Source organism: Coregonus lavaretus (assembly GCF_964263955.1).
Source record: "Coregonus lavaretus genome assembly, chromosome: 32".
Classification (NCBI taxonomy): Eukaryota; Metazoa; Chordata; class Actinopteri; order Salmoniformes; family Salmonidae; genus Coregonus; species Coregonus lavaretus.
Window position 1 is genome coordinate 113142 of NC_140019.1, and position 24192 is coordinate 137333.

A 24192-nucleotide genomic window follows, 5' to 3' on the forward strand; every position below is an offset into this window, starting at 1 on the left:
CAGGGTCCAAAATCATGGGTTTTCGTTCAGCAGTGGAAGTAGGAGGCGCGCTCTACAATAGGCAAGGGTTTTCAAGTCTGCAAGTACGTTTTAAGCTGAGTTCCATGAACATTGTCCAAAATCATGTTTTAACCAAAATCCACAATGCGACCAGTTCAGCATATGAGAGGAGACACTGTTTGAGTGTAACAAACGTGAAACATTTCTTTTAGCCTTTTCGCATGAAAACAGGGTCCAAAATCATGGGTTTTCGTTCAGCACTGGAAGTAGGAGGCGCGCTCTACAATAGGCAAGGGTTTTCAAGTCTGCAAGTACGTTTTAAGCTGAGTTCCATGAACATTGTCCAAAATCATGTTTTAGGCCAAATCCACATTGCGACCAGATCAGCATATGACAGGAGACACTGTTTGAGTGTAACAAACGTGAAACAATTCTTTTAGCCTTTTCGCATGAAAACAGGGTCCAAAATCATGGCTTGGAAGCAGTGGAAGTAGGAGGCGCGCTCTACAATAGGCAAGGGTTTTCAAGTCTGCAAGTACGTTTTAAGCTGAGTTCCATGAACATTGTCCAAAATCATGTTTTAACCAAAATCCACAATGCGACCAGTTCAGCATATGAGAGGAGACACTGTTTGAGTGTAACAAACGTGAAACATTTCTTTTAGCCTTTTCGCATGAAAACAGGGTCCAAAATCATGGGTTTTCGTTCAGCACTGGAAGTAGGAGGCGCGCTCTACAATAGGCAAGGGTTTTCAAGTCTGCAAGTACGTTTTAAGCTGAGTTCCATGAACATTGTCCAAAATCATGTTTTAGGCCAAATCCACATTGCGACCAGATCAGCATATGACAGGAGACACTGTTTGAGTGTAACAAACGTGAAACAATTCTTTTAGCCTTTTCGCATGAAAACAGGGTCCAAAATCATGGGTTTTCGTTCAGCAGTGGAAGTAGGAGGCGCGCTCTACAATAGGCAAGGGTTTTCAAGTCTGCAAGTACGTTTTAAGCTGAGTTCCATGAACATTGTCCAAAATCATGTTTTAACCAAAATCCACAATGCGACCAGTTCAGCATATGAGAGGAGACACTGTTTGAGTGTAACAAACGTGAAACAATTCTTTTAGCCTTTTCTTATGAAAACAGGGTCCAAAATCATGGCTTTTCGTTCAGCAGTGGAAGTAGGAGGCGCGCTCTACAATAGGCAAGGGTTTTCAAGTCTGCAAGTACGTTTTAAGCTGAGTTCCATGAACATTGTCCAAAATCATGTTTTAACCAAAATCCACAATGCGACCAGTTCAGCATATGAGAGGAGACACTGTTTGAGTGTAACAAACGTGAAACAATTCTTTTAGCCTTTTCGCATGAAAACAGGGTCCAAAATCATGGGTTTTCGTTCAGCAGTGGAAGTAGGAGGCGCGCTCTACAATAGGCAAGGGTTTTCAAGTCTGCAAGTACGTTTTAAGCTGAGTTCCATGAACATTGTCCAAAATCATGTTTTAACCAAAATCCACAATGCGACCAGTTCAGCATATGAGAGGAGACACTGTTTGAGTGTAACAAACGTGAAACAATTCTTTTAGCATTTTTTTATGAAAACAGGGTCCAAAATCATGGGTTTTCGTTCAGCAGTGGAAGTAGGAGGCGCGCTCTACAATAGGCAAGGGTTTTCAAGTCTGCAAGTACGTTTTAAGCTGAGTTCCATGAACATTGTCCAAAATCATGTTTTAACCAAAATCCACAATGCAACCAGTTCAGCATATGAGAGGAGACACTGTTTGAGTGTAACAAACGTGAAACAATTCTTTTAGCATTTTCTTATGAAAACAGGGTCCAAAATCATGGGTTTTCGTTCAGCAGTGGAAGTAGGAGGCGCGCTCTACAATAGGCAAGGGTTTTCAAGTCTGCAAGTACGTTTTAAGCTGAGTTCCATGAACATTGTCCAAAATCATGTTTTAACCAAAATCCACAATGCGACCAGTTCAGCATATGAGAGGAGACACTGTTTGAGTGTAACAAACGTGAAACATTTCTTTTAGCCTTTTCGCATGAAAACAGGGTCCAAAATCATGGGTTTTCGTTCAGCACTGGAAGTAGGAGGCGCGCTCTACAATAGGCAAGGGTTTTCAAGTCTGCAAGTACGTTTTAAGCTGAGTTCCATGAACATTGTCCAAAATCATGTTTTAGGCCAAATCCACATTGCGACCAGATCAGCATATGACAGGAGACACTGTTTGAGTGTAACAAACGTGAAACAATTCTTTTAGCCTTTTCGCATGAAAACAGGGTCCAAAATCATGGGTTTTCGTTCAGCAGTGGAAGTAGGAGGCGCGCTCTACAATAGGCAAGGGTTTTCAAGTCTGCAAGTACGTTTTAAGCTGAGTTCCATGAACATTGTCCAAAATCATGTTTTAGGCCAAATCCACATTGCGACCAGTTCAGCATATGACAGGAGACACTGTTTGAGTGTAACAAACGTGAAACAATTCTTTTAGCCTTTTCTTATGAAAACAGGGTCCAAAATCATGGCTTTTCGTTCAGCATTGGAAGTAGGAGGCGCGCTCTACAATAGGCAAGGGTTTTCAAGTCTGCAAGTACGTTTTAAGCTGAGTTCCATGAACATTGTCCAAAATCATGTTTTAACCAAAATCCACAATGCGACCAGTTCAGCATATGAGAGGAGACACTGTTTGAGTGTAACAAACGTGAAACAATTCTTTTAGCCTTTTCTTATGAAAACAGGGTCCAAAATCATGGGTTTTCGTTCAGCAGTGGAAGTAGGAGGCGCGCTCTACAATAGGCAAGGGTTTTCAAGTCTGCAAGTACGTTTTAAGCTGAGTTCCATGAACATTGTCCAAAATCATGTTTTAACCAAAATCCACAATGCGACCAGTTCAGCATATGAGAGGAGACACTGTTTGAGTGTAACAAACGTGAAACAATTCTTTTAGCATTTTCTTATGAAAACAGGGTCCAAAATCATGGGTTTTCGTTCAGCAGTGGAAGTAGGAGGCACGCTCTACAATAGGCAAGGGTTTTCAAGTCTGCAAGTACGTTTTAAGCTGAGTTCCATGAACATTGTCCAAAATCATGTTTTAACCAAAATCCACAATGCGACCAGATCAGCATATGACAGGAGACACTGTTTGAGTGTAACAAACGTGAAACAATTCTTTTAGCCTTTTCGCATGAAAACAGGGTCCAAAATCATGGGTTTTCGTTCAGCAGTGGAAGTAGGAGGCGCGCTCTACAATAGGCAAGGGTTTTCAAGTCTGCAAGTACGTTTTAAGCTGAGTTCCATGAACATTGTCCAAAATCATGTTTTAACCAAAATCCACAATGCGACCTGTTCAGCATATGAGAGGAGACACTGTTTGAGTGTAACAAACGTGAAACAATTCTTTTAGCATTTTCTTATGAAAACAGGGTCCAAAATCATGGGTTTTCGTTCAGCAGTGGAAGTAGGAGGCGCGCTCTACAATAGGCAAGGGTTTTCAAGTCTGCAAGTACGTTTTAAGCTGAGTTCCATGAACATTGTCCAAAATCATGTTTTAACCAAAATCCACAATGCGACCAGTTCAGCATATGAGAGGAGACACTGTTTGAGTGTAACAAACGTGAAACATTTCTTTTAGCCTTTTCGCATGAAAACAGGGTCCAAAATCATGGGTTTTCGTTCAGCAGTGGAAGTAGGAGGCGCGCTCTACAATAGGCAAGGGTTTTCAAGTCTGCAAGTACGTTTTAAGCTGAGTTCCATGAACATTGTCCAAAATCATGTTTTAACCAAAATCCACAATGCGACCAGTTCAGCATATGAGAGGAGACACTGTTTGAGTGTAACAAACGTGAAACAATTCTTTTAGCCTTTTCTTATGAAAACAGGGTCCAAAATCATGGCTTTTCGTTCAGCAGTGGAAGTAGGAGGCGCGCTCTACAATAGGCAAGGGTTTTCAAGTCTGCAAGTACGTTTTAAGCTGAGTTCCATGAACATTGTCCAAAATCATGTTTTAACCAAAATCCACAATGCGACCAGTTCAGCATATGAGAGGAGACACTGTTTGAGTGTAACAAACGTGAAACATTTCTTTTAGCCTTTTCGCATGAAAACAGGGTCCAAAATCATGGGTTTTCGTTCAGCACTGGAAGTAGGAGGCGCGCTCTACAATAGGCAAGGGTTTTCAAGTCTGCAAGTACGTTTTAAGCTGAGTTCCATGAACATTGTCCAAAATCATGTTTTAGGCCAAATCCACATTGCGACCAGATCAGCATATGACAGGAGACACTGTTTGAGTGTAACAAACGTGAAACAATTCTTTTAGCCTTTTCTTATGAAAACAGGGTCCAAAATCATGGGTTTTCGTTCAGCAGTGGAAGTAGGAGGCGCGCTCTACAATAGGCAAGGGTTTTCAAGTCTGCAAGTACGTTTTAAGCTGAGTTCCATGAACATTGTCCAAAATCATGTTTTAACCAAAATCCACAATGCGACCAGTTCAGCATATGAGAGGAGACACTGTTTGAGTGTAACAAACGTGAAACAATTCTTTTAGCATTTTCTTATGAAAACAGGGTCCAAAATCATGGGTTTTCGTTCAGCAGTGGAAGTAGGAGGCGCGCTCTACAATAGGCAAGGGTTTTCAAGTCTGCAAGTACGTTTTAAGCTGAGTTCCATGAACATTGTCCAAAATCATGTTTTAACCAAAATCCACAATGCGACCAGTTCAGCATATGAGAGGAGACACTGTTTGAGTGTAACAAACGTGAAACATTTATTTTAGCCTTTTTGCATGAAAACAGGGTCCAAAATCATGGGTTTTCGTTCAGCACTGGAAGTAGGAGGCGCGCTCTACAATAGGCAAGGGTTTTCAAGTCTGCAAGTACGTTTTAAGCTGAGTTCCATGAACATTGTCCAAAATCATGTTTTAGGCCAAATCCACATTGCGACCAGATCATCATATGACAGGAGACACTGTTTGAGTGTAACAAACGTGAAACAATTCTTTTAGCCTTTTCGCATGAAAACAGGGTCCAAAATCATGGCTTGGAAGCAGTGGAAGTACGAGGCGCGCTCTACAATAGGCAAGGGTTTTCAAGTCTGCAAGTACGTTTTAAGCTGAGTTCCATGAACATTGTCCAAAATCATGTTTTAACCAAAATCCACAATGCGACCAGTTCAGCATATGAGAGGAGACACTGTTTGAGTGTAACAAACGTGAAACATTTCTTTTAGCCTTTTCGCATGAAAACAGGGTCCAAAATCATGGGTTTTCGTTCAGCACTGGAAGTAGGAGGCGCGCTCTACAATAGGCAAGGGTTTTCAAGTCTGCAAGTACGTTTTAAGCTGAGTTCCATGAACATTGTCCAAAATCATGTTTTAGGCCAAATCCACATTGCGACCAGATCAGCATATGAGAGGAGACACTGTTTGAGTGTAACAAACGTGAAACATTTCTTTTAGCCTTTTTGCATGAAAACAGGGTCCAAAATCATGGGTTTTCGTTCAGCAGTGGAAGTAGGAGGCGCGCTCTACAATAGGCAAGGGTTTTCAAGTCTGCAAGTACGTTTTAAGCTGAGTTCCATGAACATTGTCCAAAATCATGTTTTAGGCCAAATCCACATTGCGACCAGTTCAGCATATGACAGGAGACACTGTTTGAGTGTAACAAACGTGAAACAATTCTTTTAGCCTTTTCTTATGAAAACAGGGTCCAAAATCATGGCTTTTCGTTCAGCAGTGGAAGTAGGAGGCGCGCTCTACAATAGGCAAGGGTTTTCAAGTCTGCAAGTACGTTTTAAGCTGAGTTCCATGAACATTGTCCAAAATCATGTTTTAGGCCAAATCCACATTGCGACCAGTTCAGCATATGACAGGAGACACTGTTTGAGTGTAACAAACGTGAAACAATTCTTTTAGCCTTTTCTTATGAAAACAGGGTCCAAAATCATGGCTTTTCGTTCAGCAGTGGAAGTAGGAGGCGCGCTCTACAATAGGCAAGGGTTTTCAAGTCTGCAAGTACGTTTTAAGCTGAGTTCCATGAACATTGTCCAAAATCATGTTTTAACCAAAATCCACAATGCGACCAGTTCAGCATATGAGAGGAGACACTGTTTGAGTGTAACAAACGTGAAACAATTCTTTTAGCATTTTCTTATGAAAACAGGGTCCAAAATCATGGGTTTTCGTTCAGCAGTGGAAGTAGGAGGCGCGCTCTACAATAGGCAAGGGTTTTCAAGTCTGCAAGTACGTTTTAAGCTGAGTTCCATGAACATTGTCCAAAATCATGTTTTAACCAAAATCCACAATGCGACCAGTTCAGCATATGAGAGGAGACACTGTTTGAGTGTAACAAACGTGAAACATTTCTTTTAGCCTTTTCGCATGAAAACAGGGTCCAAAATCATGGGTTTTCGTTCAGCACTGGAAGTAGGAGGCGCGCTCTACAATAGGCAAGGGTTTTCAAGTCTGCAAGTACGTTTTAAGCTGAGTTCCATGAACATTGTCCAAAATCATGTTTTAGGCCAAATCCACATTGCGACCAGATCAGCATATGAGAGGAGACACTGTTTGAGTGTAACAAACGTGAAACATTTCTTTTAGCCTTTTTGCATGAAAACAGGGTCCAAAATCATGGGTTTTCGTTCAGCACTGGAAGTAGGAGGCGCGCTCTACAATAGGCAAGGGTTTTCAAGTCTGCAAGTACGTTTTAAGCTGAGTTCCATGAACATTGTCCAAAATCATGTTTTAGGCCAAATCCACATTGCGACCAGATCAGCATATGACAGGAGACACTGTTTGAGTGTAACAAACGTGAAACAATTCTTTTAGCCTTTTCGCATGAAAACAGGGTCCAAAATCATGGCTTGGAAGCAGTGGAAGTAGGAGGCGCGCTCTACAATAGGCAAGGGTTTTCAAGTCTGCAAGTACGTTTTAAGCTGAGTTCCATGAACATTGTCCAAAATCATGTTTTAACCAAAATCCACAATGCGACCAGTTCAGCATATGAGAGGAGACACTGTTTGAGTGTAACAAACGTGAAACATTTCTTTTAGCCTTTTCGCATGAAAACAGGGTCCAAAATCATGGGTTTTCGTTCAGCACTGGAAGTAGGTGGCGCGCTCTACAATAGGCAAGGGTTTTCAAGTCTGCAAGTACGTTTTAAGCTGAGTTCCATGAACATTGTCCAAAATCATGTTTTAGGCCAAATCCACATTGCGACCAGATCAGCATATGACAGGAGACACTGTTTGAGTGTAACAAACGTGAAACAATTCTTTTAGCCTTTTCGCATGAAAACAGGGTCCAAAATCATGGGTTTTCGTTCAGCAGTGGAAGTAGGAGGCGCGCTCTACAATAGGCAAGGGTTTTCAAGTCTGCAAGTACGTTTTAAGCTGAGTTCCATGAACATTGTCCAAAATCATGTTTTAACCAAAATCCACAATGCGACCAGTTCAGCATATGAGAGGAGACACTGTTTGAGTGTAACAAACGTGAAACATTTCTTTTAGCCTTTTCGCATGAAAACAGGGTCCAAAATCATGGGTTTTCGTTCAGCACTGGAAGTAGGAGGCGCGCTCTACAATAGGCAAGGGTTTTCAAGTCTGCAAGTACGTTTTAAGCTGAGTTCCATGAACATTGTCCAAAATCATGTTTTAGGCCAAATCCACATTGCGACCAGATCAGCATATGAGAGGAGACACTGTTTGAGTGTAACAAACGTGAAACATTTCTTTTAGCCTTTTTGCATGAAAACAGGGTCCAAAATCATGGGTTTTCGTTCAGCACTGGAAGTAGGAGGCGCGCTCTACAATAGGCAAGGGTTTTCAAGTCTGCAAGTACGTTTTAAGCTGAGTTCCATGAACATTGTCCAAAATCATGTTTTAGGCCAAATCCACATTGCGACCAGATCAGCATATGACAGGAGACACTGTTTGAGTGTAACAAACGTGAAACAATTCTTTTAGCCTTTTCGCATGAAAACAGGGTCCAAAATCATGGCTTGGAAGCAGTGGAAGTAGGAGGCGCGCTCTACAATAGGCAAGGGTTTTCAAGTCTGCAAGTACGTTTTAAGCTGAGTTCCATGAACATTGTCCAAAATCATGTTTTAACCAAAATCCACAATGCGACCAGTTCAGCATATGAGAGGAGACACTGTTTGAGTGTAACAAACGTGAAACATTTCTTTTAGCCTTTTCGCATGAAAACAGGGTCCAAAATCATGGCTTGGAAGCAGTGGAAGTAGGAGGCGCGCTCTACAATAGGCAAGGGTTTTCAAGTCTGCAAGTACGTTTTAAGCTGAGTTCCATGAACATTGTCCAAAATCATGTTTTAACCAAAATCCACAATGCGACCAGTTCAGCATATGAGAGGAGACACTGTTTGAGTGTAACAAACGTGAAACATTTCTTTTAGCCTTTTCGCATGAAAACAGGGTCCAAAATCATGGGTTTTCGTTCAGCACTGGAAGTAGGTGGCGCGCTCTACAATAGGCAAGGGTTTTCAAGTCTGCAAGTACGTTTTAAGCTGAGTTCCATGAACATTGTCCAAAATCATGTTTTAGGCCAAATCCACATTGCGACCAGATCAGCATATGACAGGAGACACTGTTTGAGTGTAACAAACGTGAAACAATTCTTTTAGCCTTTTCGCATGAAAACAGGGTCCAAAATCATGGGTTTTCGTTCAGCAGTGGAAGTAGGAGGCGCGCTCTACAATAGGCAAGGGTTTTCAAGTCTGCAAGTACGTTTTAAGCTGAGTTCCATGAACATTGTCCAAAATCATGTTTTAACCAAAATCCACAATGCGACCAGTTCAGCATATGAGAGGAGACACTGTTTGAGTGTAACAAACGTGAAACATTTCTTTTAGCCTTTTCGCATGAAAACAGGGTCCAAAATCATGGGTTTTCGTTCAGCACTGGAAGTAGGAGGCGCGCTCTACAATAGGCAAGGGTTTTCAAGTCTGCAAGTACGTTTTAAGCTGAGTTCCATGAACATTGTCCAAAATCATGTTTTAGGCCAAATCCACATTGCGACCAGATCAGCATATGAGAGGAGACACTGTTTGAGTGTAACAAACGTGAAACATTTCTTTTAGCCTTTTTGCATGAAAACAGGGTCCAAAATCATGGGTTTTCGTTCAGCAGTGGAAGTAGGAGGCGCGCTCTACAATAGGCAAGGGTTTTCAAGTCTGCAAGTACGTTTTAAGCTGAGTTCCATGAACATTGTCCAAAATCATGTTTTAGGCCAAATCCACATTGCGACCAGTTCAGCATATGACAGGAGACACTGTTTGAGTGTAACAAACGTGAAACAATTCTTTTAGCCTTTTCTTATGAAAACAGGGTCCAAAATCATGGCTTTTCGTTCAGCAGTGGAAGTAGGAGGCGCGCTCTACAATAGGCAAGGGTTTTCAAGTCTGCAAGTACGTTTTAAGCTGAGTTCCATGAACATTGTCCAAAATCATGTTTTAACCAAAATCCACAATGCGACCAGTTCAGCATATGAGAGGAGACACTGTTTGAGTGTAACAAACGTGAAACAATTCTTTTAGCATTTTCTTATGAAAACAGGGTCCAAAATCATGGGTTTTCGTTCAGCAGTGGAAGTAGGAGGCGCGCTCTACAATAGGCAAGGGTTTTCAAGTCTGCAAGTACGTTTTAAGCTGAGTTCCATGAACATTGTCCAAAATCATGTTTTAACCAAAATCCACAATGCGACCAGTTCAGCATATGAGAGGAGACACTGTTTGAGTGTAACAAACGTGAAACATTTCTTTTAGCCTTTTCGCATGAAAACAGGGTCCAAAATCATGGGTTTTCGTTCAGCACTGGAAGTAGGAGGCGCGCTCTACAATAGGCAAGGGTTTTCAAGTCTGCAAGTACGTTTTAAGCTGAGTTCCATGAACATTGTCCAAAATCATGTTTTAGGCCAAATCCACATTGCGACCAGATCAGCATATGAGAGGAGACACTGTTTGAGTGTAACAAACGTGAAACATTTCTTTTAGCCTTTTTGCATGAAAACAGGGTCCAAAATCATGGGTTTTCGTTCAGCAGTGGAAGTAGGAGGCGCGCTCTACAATAGGCAAGGGTTTTCAAGTCTGCAAGTACGTTTTAAGCTGAGTTCCATGAACATTGTCCAAAATCATGTTTTAGGCCAAATCCACATTGCGACCAGTTCAGCATATGACAGGAGACACTGTTTGAGTGTAACAAACGTGAAACAATTCTTTTAGCCTTTTCTTATGAAAACAGGGTCCAAAATCATGGCTTTTCGTTCAGCAGTGGAAGTAGGAGGCGCGCTCTACAATAGGCAAGGGTTTTCAAGTCTGCAAGTACGTTTTAAGCTGAGTTCCATGAACATTGTCCAAAATCATGTTTTAACCAAAATCCACAATGCGACCAGTTCAGCATATGAGAGGAGACACTGTTTGAGTGTAACAAACGTGAAACAATTCTTTTAGCATTTCCTTATGAAAACAGGGTCCAAAATCATGGGTTTTCATTCAGCAGTGGAAGTAGGAGGCGCGCTCTACAATAGGCAAGGGTTTTCAAGTCTGCAAGTACGTTTTAAGCTGAGTTCCATGAACATTGTCCAAAATCATGTTTTAACCAAAATCCACAATGCGACCAGTTCAGCATATGAGAGGAGACACTGTTTGAGTGTAACAAACGTGAAACATTTCTTTTAGCCTTTTCGCATGAAAACAGGGTCCAAAATCATGGGTTTTCGTTCAGCACTGGAAGTAGGAGGCGCGCTCTACAATAGGCAAGGGTTTTCAAGTCTGCAAGTACGTTTTAAGCTGAGTTCCATGAACATTGTCCAAAATCATGTTTTAGGCCAAATCCACATTGCGACCAGATCAGCATATGACAGGAGACACTGTTTGAGTGTAACAAACGTGAAACAATTCTTTTAGCCTTTTCTTATGAAAACAGGGTCCAAAATCATGGGTTTTCGTTCAGCAGTGGAAGTAGGAGGCGCGCTCTACAATAGGCAAGGGTTTTCAAGTCTGCAAGTACGTTTTAAGCTGAGTTCCATGAACATTGTCCAAAATCATGTTTTAACCAAAATCCACAATGCGACCAGTTCAGCATATGAGAGGAGACACTGTTTGAGTGTAACAAACGTGAAACAATTCTTTTAGCATTTTCTTATGAAAACAGGGTCCAAAATCATGGGTTTTCGTTCAGCAGTGGAAGTAGGAGGCGCGCTCTACAATAGGCAAGGGTTTTCAAGTCTGCAAGTACGTTTTAAGCTGAGTTCCATGAACATTGTCCAAAATCATGTTTTAACCAAAATCCACAATGCGACCAGTTCAGCATATGAGAGGAGACACTGTTTGAGTGTAACAAACGTGAAACATTTCTTTTAGCCTTTTCGCATGAAAACAGGGTCCAAAATCATGGGTTTTCGTTCAGCACTGGAAGTAGGAGGCGCGCTCTACAATAGGCAAGGGTTTTCAAGTCTGCAAGTACGTTTTAAGCTGAGTTCCATGAACATTGTCCAAAATCATGTTTTAGGCCAAATCCACATTGCGACCAGATCAGCATATGACAGGAGACACTGTTTGAGTGTAACAAACGTGAAACAATTCTTTTAGCCTTTTCGCATGAAAACAGGGTCCAAAATCATGGCTTGGAAGCAGTGGAAGTAGGAGGCGCGCTCTACAATAGGCAAGGGTTTTCAAGTCTGCAAGTACGTTTTAAGCTGAGTTCCATGAACATTGTCCAAAATCATGTTTTAACCAAAATCCACAATGCGACCAGTTCAGCATATGAGAGGAGACACTGTTTGAGTGTAACAAACGTGAAACATTTCTTTTAGCCTTTTCGCATGAAAACAGGGTCCAAAATCATGGGTTTTCGTTCAGCACTGGAAGTAGGAGGCGCGCTCTACAATAGGCAAGGGTTTTCAAGTCTGCAAGTACGTTTTAAGCTGAGTTCCATGAACATTGTCCAAAATCATGTTTTAGGCCAAATCCACATTGCGACCAGATCAGCATATGAGAGGAGACACTGTTTGAGTGTAACAAACGTGAAACATTTCTTTTAGCCTTTTTGCATGAAAACAGGGTCCAAAATCATGGGTTTTCGTTCAGCAGTGGAAGTAGGAGGCGCGCTCTACAATAGGCAAGGGTTTTCAAGTCTGCAAGTACGTTTTAAGCTGAGTTCCATGAACATTGTCCAAAATCATGTTTTAGGCCAAATCCACATTGCGACCAGTTCAGCATATGACAGGAGACACTGTTTGAGTGTAACAAACGTGAAACAATTCTTTTAGCCTTTTCTTATGAAAACAGGGTCCAAAATCATGGCTTTTCGTTCAGCAGTGGAAGTAGGAGGCGCGCTCTACAATAGGCAAGGGTTTTCAAGTCTGCAAGTACGTTTTAAGCTGAGTTCCATGAACATTGTCCAAAATCATGTTTTAACCAAAATCCACAATGCGACCAGTTCAGCATATGAGAGGAGACACTGTTTGAGTGTAACAAACGTGAAACAATTCTTTTAGCATTTCCTTATGAAAACAGGGTCCAAAATCATGGGTTTTCGTTCAGCAGTGGAAGTAGGAGGCGCGCTCTACAATAGGCAAGGGTTTTCAAGTCTGCAAGTACGTTTTAAGCTGAGTTCCATGAACATTGTCCAAAATCATGTTTTAACCAAAATCCACAATGCGACCAGTTCAGCATATGAGAGGAGACACTGTTTGAGTGTAACAAACGTGAAACATTTCTTTTAGCCTTTTCGCATGAAAACAGGGTCCAAAATCATGGGTTTTCGTTCAGCACTGGAAGTAGGAGGCGCGCTCTACAATAGGCAAGGGTTTTCAAGTCTGCAAGTACGTTTTAAGCTGAGTTCCATGAACATTGTCCAAAATCATGTTTTAGGCCAAATCCACATTGCGACCAGATCAGCATATGACAGGAGACACTGTTTGAGTGTAACAAACGTGAAACAATTCTTTTAGCCTTTTCTTATGAAAACAGGGTCCAAAATCATGGGTTTTCGTTCAGCAGTGGAAGTAGGAGGCGCGCTCTACAATAGGCAAGGGTTTTCAAGTCTGCAAGTACGTTTTAAGCTGAGTTCCATGAACATTGTCCAAAATCATGTTTTAACCAAAATCCACAATGCGACCAGTTCAGCATATGAGAGGAGACACTGTTTGAGTGTAACAAACGTGAAACAATTCTTTTAGCATTTTCTTATGAAAACAGGGTCCAAAATCATGGGTTTTCGTTCAGCAGTGGAAGTAGGAGGCGCGCTCTACAATAGGCAAGGGTTTTCAAGTCTGCAAGTACGTTTTAAGCTGAGTTCCATGAACATTGTCCAAAATCATGTTTTAACCAAAATCCACAATGCGACCAGTTCAGCATATGAGAGGAGACACTGTTTGAGTGTAACAAACGTGAAACATTTCTTTTAGCCTTTTCGCATGAAAACAGGGTCCAAAATCATGGGTTTTCGTTCAGCACTGGAAGTAGGAGGCGCGCTCTACAATAGGCAAGGGTTTTCAAGTCTGCAAGTACGTTTTAAGCTGAGTTCCATGAACATTGTCCAAAATCATGTTTTAGGCCAAATCCACATTGCGACCAGATCAGCATATGACAGGAGACACTGTTTGAGTGTAACAAACGTGAAACAATTCTTTTAGCCTTTTCGCATGAAAACAGGGTCCAAAATCATGGCTTGGAAGCAGTGGAAGTAGGAGGCGCGCTCTACAATAGGCAAGGGTTTTCAAGTCTGCAAGTACGTTTTAAGCTGAGTTCCATGAACATTGTCCAAAATCATGTTTTAACCAAAATCCACAATGCGACCAGTTCAGCATATGAGAGGAGACACTGTTTGAGTGTAACAAACGTGAAACAATTCTTTTAGCATTTCCTTATGAAAACAGGGTCCAAAATCATGGGTTTTCGTTCAGCAGTGGAAGTAGGAGGCGCGCTCTACAATAGGCAAGGGTTTTCAAGTCTGCAAGTACGTTTTAAGCTGAGTTCCATGAACATTGTCCAAAATCATGTTTTAACCAAAATCCACAATGCGACCAGTTCAGCATATGAGAGGAGACACTGTTTGAGTGTAACAAACGTGAAACATTTCTTTTAGCCTTTTCGCATGAAAACAGGGTCCAAAATCATGGGTTTTCGTTCAGCACTGGAAGTAGGAGGCGCGCTCTACAATAGGCAAGGGTTTTCAAGTCTGCAAGTACGTTTTAAGCTGAGTTCCATGAACATTGTCCAAAATCATGTTTTAGGCCAAATCCACATTGCGACCAGATCAGCATATGACAGGAGACACTGTTTGAGTGTAACAAACGTGAAACAATTCTTTTAGCCTTTTCTTATGAAAACAGGGTCCAAAATCATGGGTTTTCGTTCAGCAGTGGAAGTAGGAGGCGCGCTCTACAATAGGCAAGGGTTTTCAAGTCTGCAAGTACGTTTTAAGCTGAGTTCCATGAACATTGTCCAAAATCATGTTTTAACCAAAATCCACAATGCGACCAGTTCAGCATATGAGAGGAGACACTGTTTGAGTGTAACAAACGTGAAACAATTCTTTTAGCATTTTCTTATGAAAACAGGGTCCAAAATCATGGGTTTTCGTTCAGCAGTGGAAGTAGGAGGCGCGCTCTACAATAGGCAAGGGTTTTCAAGTCTGCAAGTACGTTTTAAGCTGAGTTCCATGAACATTGTCCAAAATCATGTTTTAACCAAAATCCACAATGCGACCAGTTCAGCATATGAGAGGAGACACTGTTTGAGTGTAACAAACGTGAAACATTTCTTTTAGCCTTTTCGCATGAAAACAGGGTCCAAAATCATGGGTTTTCGTTCAGCACTGGAAGTAGGAGGCGCGCTCTACAATAGGCAAGGGTTTTCAAGTCTGCAAGTACGTTTTAAGCTGAGTTCCATGAACATTGTCCAAAATCATGTTTTAGGCCAAATCCACATTGCGACCAGATCAGCATATGACAGGAGACACTGTTTGAGTGTAACAAACGTGAAACAATTCTTTTAGCCTTTTCGCATGAAAACAGGGTCCAAAATCATGGCTTGGAAGCAGTGGAAGTAGGAGGCGCGCTCTACAATAGGCAAGGGTTTTCAAGTCTGCAAGTACGTTTTAAGCTGAGTTCCATGAACATTGTCCAAAATCATGTTTTAACAAAAATCCACAATGCGACCAGTTCAGCATATGAGAGGAGACACTGTTTGAGTGTAACAAACGTGAAACATTTCTTTTAGCCTTTTCGCATGAAAACAGGGTCCAAAATCATGGGTTTTCGTTCAGCACTGGAAGTAGGAGGCGCGCTCTACAATAGGCAAGGGTTTTCAAGTCTGCAAGTACGTTTTAAGCTGAGTTCCATGAACATTGTCCAAAATCATGTTTTAGGCCAAATCCACATTGCGACCAGATCAGCATATGACAGGAGACACTGTTTGAGTGTAACAAACGTGAAACAATTCTTTTAGCCTTTTCGCATGAAAACAGGGTCCAAAATCATGGGTTTTCGTTCAGCAGTGGAAGTAGGAGGCGCGCTCTACAATAGGCAAGGGTTTTCAAGTCTGCAAGTACGTTTTAAGCTGAGTTCCATGAACATTGTCCAAAATCATGTTTTAACCAAAATCCACAATGCGACCAGTTCAGCATATGAGAGGAGACACTGTTTGAGTGTAACAAACGTGAAACAATTCTTTTAGCATTTTCTTATGAAAACAGGGTCCAAAATCATGGGTTTTCGTTCAGCAGTGGAAGTAGGAGGCGCGCTCTACAATAGGCAAGGGTTTTCAAGTCTGCAAGTACGTTTTAAGCTGAGTTCCATGAACATTGTCCAAAATCATGTTTTAACCAAAATCCACAATGCGACCAGTTCAGCATATGAGAGGAGACACTGTTTGAGTGTAACAAACGTGAAACATTTCTTTTAGCCTTTTCGCATGAAAACAGGGTCCAAAATCATGGGTTTTCGTTCAGCACTGGAAGTAGGAGGCGCGCTCTACAATAGGCAAGGGTTTTCAAGTCTGCAAGTACGTTTTAAGCTGAGTTCCATGAACATTGTCCAAAATCATGTTTTAGGCCAAATCCACATTGCGACCAGATCAGCATATGAGAGGAGACACTGTTTGAGTGTAACAAACGTGAAACATTTCTTTTAGCCTTTTTGCATGAAAACAGGGTCCAAAATCATGGGTTTTCGTTCAGCAGTGGAAGTAGGAGGCGCGCTCTACAATAGGCAAGGGTTTTCAAGTCTGCAAGTACGTTTTAAGCTGAGTTCCATGAACATTGTCCAAAATCATGTTTTAGGCCAAATCCACATTGCGACCAGTTCAGCATATGACAGGAGACACTGTTTGAGTGTAACAAACGTGAAACAATTCTTTTAGCATTTTCTTATGAAAACAGGGTCCAAAATCATGGCTTTTCGTTCAGCAGTGGAAGTAGGAGGCGCGCTCTACAATAGGCAAGGGTTTTCAAGTCTGCAAGTACGTTTTAAGCTGAGTTCCATGAACATTGTCCAAAATCATGTTTTAACCAAAATCCACAATGCGACCAGTTCAGCATATGAGAGGAGACACTGTTTGAGTGTAACAAACGTGAAACAATTCTTTTAGCATTTTCTTATGAAAACAGGGTCCAAAATCATGGGTTTTCGTTCAGCAGTGGAAGTAGGAGGCGCGCTCTACAATAGGCAAGGGTTTTCAAGTCTGCAAGTACGTTTTAAGCTGAGTTCCATGAACATTGTCCAAAATCATGTTTTAACCAAAATCCACAATGCGACCAGTTCAGCATATGAGAGGAGACACTGTTTGAGTGTAACAAACGTGAAACATTTCTTTTAGCCTTTTCGCATGAAAACAGGGTCCAAAATCATGGGTTTTCGTTCAGCACTGGAAGTAGGAGGCGCGCTCTACAATAGGCAAGGGTTTTCAAGTCTGCAAGTACGTTTTAAGCTGAGTTCCATGAACATTGTCCAAAATCATGTTTTAGGCCAAATCCACATTGCGACCAGATCAGCATATGAGAGGAGACACTGTTTGAGTGTAACAAACGTGAAACATTTCTTTTAGCCTTTTTGCATGAAAACAGGGTCCAAAATCATGGGTTTTCGTTCAGCAGTGGAAGTAGGAGGCGCGCTCTACAATAGGCAAGGGTTTTCAAGTCTGCAAGTACGTTTTAAGCTGAGTTCCATGAACATTGTCCAAAATCATGTTTTAGGCCAAATCCACATTGCGACCAGTTCAGCATATGACAGGAGACACTGTTTGAGTGTAACAAACGTGAAACAATTCTTTTAGCCTTTTCTTATGAAAACAGGGTCCAAAATCATGGCTTTTCGTTCAGCAGTGGAAGTAGGAGGCGCGCTCTACAATAGGCAAGGGTTTTCAAGTCTGCAAGTACGTTTTAAGCTGAGTTCCATGAACATTGTCCAAAATCATGTTTTAACCAAAATCCACAATGCGACCAGTTCAGCATATGAGAGGAGACACTGTTTGAGTGTAACAAACGTGAAACATTTCTTTTAGCCTTTTCGCATGAAAACAGGGTCCAAAATCATGGGTTTTCGTTCAGCACTGGAAGTAGGAGGCGCGCTCTACAATAGGCAAGGGTTTTCAAGTCTGCAAGTACGTTTTAAGCTGAGTTCCATGAACATTGTCCAAAATCATGTTTTAGGCCAAATCCACATTGCGACCAGATCAGCATATGACAGGAGACACTGTTTGAGTGTAACAAACGTGAAACAATTCTTTTAGCCTTTTCGCATGAAAACAGGGTCCAAAATCATGGCTTGGAAGCAGTGGAAGTAGGAGGCGCGCTCTACAATAGGCAAGGGTTTTCAAGTCTGCAAGTACGTTTTAAGCTGAGTTCCATGAACATTGTCCAAAATCATGTTTTAACCAAAATCCACAATGCGACCAGTTCAGCATATGAGAGGAGACACTGTTTGAGTGTAACAAACGTGAAACATTTCTTTTAGCCTTTTCGCATGAAAACAGGGTCCAAAATCATGGGTTTTCGTTCAGCACTGGAAGTAGGTGGCGCGCTCTACAATAGGCAAGGGTTTTCAAGTCTGCAAGTACGTTTTAAGCTGAGTTCCATGAACATTGTCCAAAATCATGTTTTAGGCCAAATCCACATTGCGACCAGATCAGCATATGACAGGAGACACTGTTTGAGTGTAACAAACGTGAAACAATTCTTTTAGCCTTTTCGCATGAAAACAGGGTCCAAAATCATGGGTTTTCGTTCAGCAGTGGAAGTAGGAGGCGCGCTCTACAATAGGCAAGGGTTTTCAAGTCTGCAAGTACGTTTTAAGCTGAGTTCCATGAACATTGTCCAAAATCATGTTTTAACCAAAATCCACAATGCGACCAGTTCAGCATATGAGAGGAGACACTGTTTGAGTGTAACAAACGTGAAACAATTCTTTTAGCATTTTCTTATGAAAACAGGGTCCAAAATCATGGGTTTTCGTTCAGCAGTGGAAGTAGGAGGCGCGCTCTACAATAGGCAAGGGTTTTCAAGTCTGCAAGTACGTTTTAAGCTGAGTTCCATGAACATTGTCCAAAATCATGTTTTAACCAAAATCCACAATGCGACCAGTTCAGCATATGAGAGGAGACACTGTTTGAGTGTAACAAACGTGAAACAATTCTTTTAGCCTTTTCTTATGAAAACAGGGTCCAAAATCATGGGTTTTCGTTCAGCAGTGGAAGTAGGAGGCGCGCTCTACAATAGGCAAGGGTTTTCAAGTCTGCAAGTACGTTTTAAGCTGAGTTCCATGAACATTGTCCAAAATCATGTTTTAACCAAAATCCACAATGCGACCAGTTCAGCATATGAGAGGAGACACTGTTTGAGTGTAACAAACGTGAAACAATTCTTTTAGCATTTTCTTATGAAAACAGGGTCCAAAATCATGGGTTTTCGTTCAGCAGTGGAAGTAGGAGGCGCGCTCTACAATAGGCAAGGGTTTTCAAGTCTGCAAGTACGTTTTAAGCTGAGTTCCATGAACATTGTCCAAAATCATGTTTTAACCAAAATCCACAATGCGACCAGATCAGCATATGACAGGAGACACTGTTTGAGTGTAACAAACGTGAAACAATTCTTTTAGCCTTTTCGCATGAAAACAGGGTCCAAAATCATGGGTTTTCGTTCAGCAGTGGAAGTAGGAGGCGCGCTCTACAATAGGCAAGGGTTTTCAAGTCTGCAAGTACGTTTTAAGCTGAGTTCCATGAACATTGTCCAAAATCATGTTTTAACCAAAATCCACAATGCGACCAGTTCAGCATATGAGAGGAGACACTGTTTGAGTGTAACAAACGTGAAACAATTCTTTTAGCATTTTCTTATGAAAACAGGGTCCAAAATCATGGGTTTTCGTTCAGCAGTGGAAGTAGGAGGCGCGCTCTACAATAGGCAAGGGTTTTCAAGTCTGCAAGTACGTTTTAAGCTGAGTTCCATGAACATTGTCCAAAATCATGTTTTAACCAAAATCCACAATGCGACCAGTTCAGCATATGAGAGGAGACACTGTTTGAGTGTAACAAACGTGAAACAATTCTTTTAGCATTTTCTTATGAAAACAGGGTCCAAAATCATGGGTTTTCGTTCAGCAGTGGAAGTAGGAGGCGCGCTCTACAATAGGCAAGGGTTTTCAAGTCTGCAAGTACGTTTTAAGCTGAGTTCCATGAACATTGTCCAAAATCATGTTTTAACCAAAATCCACAATGCGACCAGATCAGCATATGACAGGAGACACTGTTTGAGTGTAACAAACGTGAAACAATTCTTTTAGCCTTTTCGCATGAAAACAGGGTCCAAAATCATGGGTTTTCGTTCAGCAGTGGAAGTAGGAGGCGCGCTCTACAATAGGCAAGGGTTTTCAAGTCTGCAAGTACGTTTTAAGCTGAGTTCCATGAACATTGTCCAAAATCATGTTTTAACCAAAATCCACAATGCGACCAGTTCAGCATATGAGAGGAGACACTGTTTGAGTGTAACAAACGTGAAACAATTCTTTTAGCATTTTCTTATGAAAACAGGGTCCAAAATCATGGGTTTTCGTTCAGCAGTGGAAGTAGGAGGCGCGCTCTACAATAGGCAAGGGTTTTCAAGTCTGCAAGTACGTTTTAAGCTGAGTTCCATGAACATTGTCCAAAATCATGTTTTAACCAAAATCCACAATGCGACCAGTTCAGCATATGAGAGGAGACACTGTTTGAGTGTAACAAACGTGAAACATTTCTTTTAGCCTTTTCGCATGAAAACAGGGTCCAAAATCATGGGTTTTCGTTCAGCAGTGGAAGTAGGAGGCGCGCTCTACAATAGGCAAGGGTTTTCAAGTCTGCAAGTACGTTTTAAGCTGAGTTCCATGAACATTGTCCAAAATCATGTTTTAACCAAAATCCACAATGCGACCAGTTCAGCATATGAGAGGAGACACTGTTTGAGTGTAACAAACGTGAAACAATTCTTTTAGCCTTTTCTTATGAAAACAGGGTCCAAAATCATGGCTTTTCGTTCAGCAGTGGAAGTAGGAGGCGCGCTCTACAATAGGCAAGGGTTTTCAAGTCTGCAAGTACGTTTTAAGCTGAGTTCCATGAACATTGTCCAAAATCATGTTTTAACCAAAATCCACAATGCGACCAGTTCAGCATATGAGAGGAGACACTGTTTGAGTGTAACAAACGTGAAACAATTCTTTTAGCATTTCCTTATGAAAACAGGGTCCAAAATCATGGGTTTTCGTTCAGCAGTGGAAGTAGGAGGCGCGCTCTACAATAGGCAAGGGTTTTCAAGTCTGCAAGTACGTTTTAAGCTGAGTTCCATGAACATTGTCCAAAATCATGTTTTAACCAAAATCCACAATGCGACCAGTTCAGCATATGAGAGGAGACACTGTTTGAGTGTAACAAACGTGAAACATTTCTTTTAGCCTTTTCGCATGAAAACAGGGTCCAAAATCATGGGTTTTCGTTCAGCACTGGAAGTAGGAGGCGCGCTCTACAATAGGCAAGGGTTTTCAAGTCTGCAAGTACGTTTTAAGCTGAGTTCCATGAACATTGTCCAAAATCATGTTTTAGGCCAAATCCACATTGCGACCAGATCAGCATATGACAGGAGACACTGTTTGAGTGTAACAAACGTGAAACAATTCTTTTAGCCTTTTCTTATGAAAACAGGGTCCAAAATCATGGGTTTTCGTTCAGCAGTGGAAGTAGGAGGCGCGCTCTACAATAGGCAAGGGTTTTCAAGTCTGCAAGTACGTTTTAAGCTGAGTTCCATGAACATTGTCCAAAATCATGTTTTAACCAAAATCCACAATGCGACCAGTTCAGCATATGAGAGGAGACACTGTTTGAGTGTAACAAACGTGAAACAATTCTTTTAGCATTTTCTTATGAAAACAGGGTCCAAAATCATGGGTTTTCGTTCAGCAGTGGAAGTAGGAGGCGCGCTCTACAATAGGCAAGGGTTTTCAAGTCTGCAAGTACGTTTTAAGCTGAGTTCCATGAACATTGTCCAAAATCATGTTTTAACCAAAATCCACAATGCGACCAGTTCAGCATATGAGAGGAGACACTGTTTGAGTGTAACAAACGTGAAACAATTCTTTTAGCCTTTTCTTATGAAAACAGGGTCCAAAATCATGGCTTTTCGTTCAGCAGTGGAAGTAGGAGGCGCGCTCTACAATAGGCAAGGGTTTTCAAGTCTGCAAGTACGTTTTAAGCTGAGTTCCATGAACATTGTCCAAAATCATGTTTTAACCAAAATCCACAATGCGACCAGTTCAGCATATGAGAGGAGACACTGTTTGAGTGTAACAAACGTGAAACAATTCTTTTAGCATTTCCTTATGAAAACAGGGTCCAAAATCATGGGTTTTCGTTCAGCAGTGGAAGTAGGAGGCGCGCTCTACAATAGGCAAGGGTTTTCAAGTCTGCAAGTACGTTTTAAGCTGAGTTCCATGAACATTGTCCAAAATCATGTTTTAACCAAAATCCACAATGCGACCAGTTCAGCATATGAGAGGAGACACTGTTTGAGTGTAACAAACGTGAAACATTTCTTTTAGCCTTTTCGCATGAAAACAGGGTCCAAAATCATGGGTTTTCGTTCAGCACTGGAAGTAGGAGGCGCGCTCTACAATAGGCAAGGGTTTTCAAGTCTGCAAGTACGTTTTAAGCTGAGTTCCATGAACATTGTCCAAAATCATGTTTTAGGCCAAATCCACATTGCGACCAGATCAGCATATGACAGGAGACACTGTTTGAGTGTAACAAACGTGAAACAATTCTTTTAGCCTTTTCTTATGAAAACAGGGTCCAAAATCATGGGTTTTCGTTCAGCAGTGGAAGTAGGAGGCGCGCTCTACAATAGGCAAGGGTTTTCAAGTCTGCAAGTACGTTTTAAGCTGAGTTCCATGAACATTGTCCAAAATCATGTTTTAACCAAAATCCACAATGCGACCAGTTCAGCATATGAGAGGAGACACTGTTTGAGTGTAACAAACGTGAAACAATTCTTTTAGCATTTCCTTATGAAAACAGGGTCCAAAATCATGGGTTTTCGTTCAGCAGTGGAAGTAGGAGGCGCGCTCTACAATAGGCAAGGGTTTTCAAGTCTGCAAGTACGTTTTAAGCTGAGTTCCATGAACATTGTCCAAAATCATGTTTTAACCAAAATCCACAATGCGACCAGTTCAGCATATGAGAGGAGACACTGTTTGAGTGTAACAAACGTGAAACATTTCTTTTAGCCTTTTCGCATGAAAACAGGGTCCAAAATCATGGGTTTTCGTTCAGCACTGGAAGTAGGAGGCGCGCTCTACAATAGGCAAGGGTTTTCAAGTCTGCAAGTACGTTTTAAGCTGAGTTCCATGAACATTGTCCAAAATCATGTTTTAGGCCAAATCCACATTGCGACCAGATCAGCATATGACAGGAGACACTGTTTGAGTGTAACAAACGTGAAACAATTCTTTTAGCCTTTTCTTATGAAAACAGGGTCCAAAATCATGGGTTTTCGTTCAGCAGTGGAAGTAGGAGGCGCGCTCTACAATAGGCAAGGGTTTTCAAGTCTGCAAGTACGTTTTAAGCTGAGTTCCATGAACATTGTCCAAAATCATGTTTTAACCAAAATCCACAATGCGACCAGTTCAGCATATGAGAGGAGACACTGTTTGAGTGTAACAAACGTGAAACAATTCTTTTAGCATTTTCTTATGAAAACAGGGTCCAAAATCATGGGTTTTCGTTCAGCAGTGGAAGTAGGAGGCGCGCTCTACAATAGGCAAGGGTTTTCAAGTCTGCAAGTACGTTTTAAGCTGAGTTCCATGAACATTGTCCAAAATCATGTTTTAACCAAAATCCACAATGCGACCAGTTCAGCATATGAGAGGAGACACTGTTTGAGTGTAACAAACGTGAAACAATTCTTTTAGCCTTTTCTTATGAAAACAGGGTCCAAAATCATGGCTTTTCGTTCAGCAGTGGAAGTAGGAGGCGCGCTCTACAATAGGCAAGGGTTTTCAAGTCTGCAAGTACGTTTTAAGCTGAGTTCCATGAACATTGTCCAAAATCATGTTTTAACCAAAATCCACAATGCGACCAGTTCAGCATATGAGAGGAGACACTGTTTGAGTGTAACAAACGTGAAACAATTCTTTTAGCATTTCCTTATGAAAACAGGGTCCAAAATCATGGGTTTTCGTTCAGCAGTGGAAGTAGGAGGCGCGCTCTACAATAGGCAAGGGTTTTCAAGTCTGCAAGTACGTTTTAAGCTGAGTTCCATGAACATTGTCCAAAATCATGTTTTAACCAAAATCCACAATGCGACCAGTTCAGCATATGAGAGGAGACACTGTTTGAGTGTAACAAACGTGAAACATTTCTTTTAGCCTTTTCGCATGAAAACAGGGTCCAAAATCATGGGTTTTCGTTCAGCACTGGAAGTAGGAGGCGCGCTCTACAATAGGCAAGGGTTTTCAAGTCTGCAAGTACGTTTTAAGCTGAGTTCCATGAACATTGTCCAAAATCATGTTTTAGGCCAAATCCACATTGCGACCAGATCAGCATATGACAGGAGACACTGTTTGAGTGTAACAAACGTGAAACAATTCTTTTAGCCTTTTCTTATGAAAACAGGGTCCAAAATCATGGGTTTTCGTTCAGCAGTGGAAGTAGGAGGCGCGCTCTACAATA